Source organism: Uranotaenia lowii, chromosome 2 (genome assembly GCF_029784155.1).
Source record: "Uranotaenia lowii strain MFRU-FL chromosome 2, ASM2978415v1, whole genome shotgun sequence".
In the NCBI taxonomy this organism is placed as follows: domain Eukaryota; kingdom Metazoa; phylum Arthropoda; class Insecta; order Diptera; family Culicidae; genus Uranotaenia; species Uranotaenia lowii.
The window spans coordinates 287,602,158-287,603,921 of NC_073692.1; positions in this window are offsets into that span (position 1 = coordinate 287,602,158).

Below are 1,764 nucleotides of genomic sequence, written 5' to 3' on the forward strand. Positions count from 1 at the left end.
CAGTTGTGTCTTTGGGCCGAAGTAACAATTCCTAGAAGAAAATATATTTATTCATTTTTTTTTTGTTACAGAGAAAAGTCGAACGTTTGAACATGCTCTAGTGTTCCTTGAATGAAAATTCTTTCGGAAAATAAATTACCTCACTTTTGGTCAATAAAAATCAATTTATTTCACTGATACCTTTCACTTATGCACACGTCAGTCCTATCTTATCTAATTTAAAGAAAATGCTCTTGATCAATTCATGTGTCAGATCGGGTTTTTAAATCTTCTTTAAATTTAATTGGCGCTTGATAAAACTTCAGCTAAGTCCATTTTTACATGTTCAACAAAATGTTTCCGATCTACCACTGTAGAAAACATTGTATTCTAGAAAACAGAAAACAATTCTTTACTGTTAGTATTTTTTTTTTCAATTGTCCGCAAAGTGTCATAACATTATTTCATTAGCATCAGAACTAAATTTATATTTTTTCGACAACAAATGCTACCTACATAAACAGGAACTAATTATTGAAGTATTTTTGCCAATCTTTCAATTGGTTTTGACTCGATTGATAAAATACCAACCCGTGTCATATCTAGGCGTCATTTATGTCCACGTGCTGTGTACAATTAAGCAAGAAAAACACATCTAGTTTGCATATCGCCCCCACGTGCATAAGAAATATAGGTACTTGGTTGAGAAACAGACGCCTAATTGTTAAATTTTTCCAGCGATCAATGAACATGCTTTGGTATGTTACTATGCTTTGATTACTATCCACTTGCGACGACATTTGCTTGACCATAGAGACGATAAAACAAACCCCTCAAAGAAAAGAAAATCTCTAAAAATGGATGACTTTTCAATTTCAGATTTTGACAAAAAAAATGTATATGTTTTATTCGATCGGCAAAATGTCAATCTGGGTCACATCTAGGCGTCATTCATAACCATGTGCTGTACAAATGAGCTAGGAATCAAGTAGAAAAAAAATCACATCAAGGCTTCATATCGCCACCTCTTGCATTGAAAATATGCTTGGTTGAGAAATACGCGCCCGAATATTCCCACTGATCAGTATGCTATGCCATGGCTACTATCCTCTCACGACGTTGGCTCACGACGCCTCGACCATAGAAACGAAAAACAAACCGCCCAAAGGAAAAAAAAATCTCAAGAAAATGGATGTCATGACTTTAATTTGTTTCGAAAAACTACAAATTTTGTATGGAAGCCCCCCTTCCCTTAAGTCGGATGGAGTTTTGACTACTACAGAAACCATCCCCGGCCTCAAAAACCCTCAGATGCCAATTTTGACGATGATCGGTTCAGTAGTTTCCGAGTCTATAGGGAACAGACAGACAGACAAACATTCATTTTTATATATATAGATTATCTTCTGTTTCCAAGAAAATGATTTTATTATAAGGGTTGTCTAAAATGCCGAACCTCAAACCGTGCGGGCTAAATGCGCCCAATTATGTTTTGAACAAAATTTCTGTTTGTTGGGCAATATTTCCGTATAATTTCATTGAAACTGCTGAAAAGTAATCATTTCCGTACGACAAAGCTGAAGTTTTACAAAAATCTATGTATATTATAATTTTATGGAATAAAACAAAAGTGAGGGTTGCCATACTATGGAGGCAGTTCATCCATGAGAAAAATTTTATCAAATCAGTTTTTAGATCTTCAGTTCTCTCTTAAGATGTTATTCAGAGCTTAGATTTGAAGGTTCAATGATAAAAATCATTTATTTATTCTTTTTAACCTGTTAT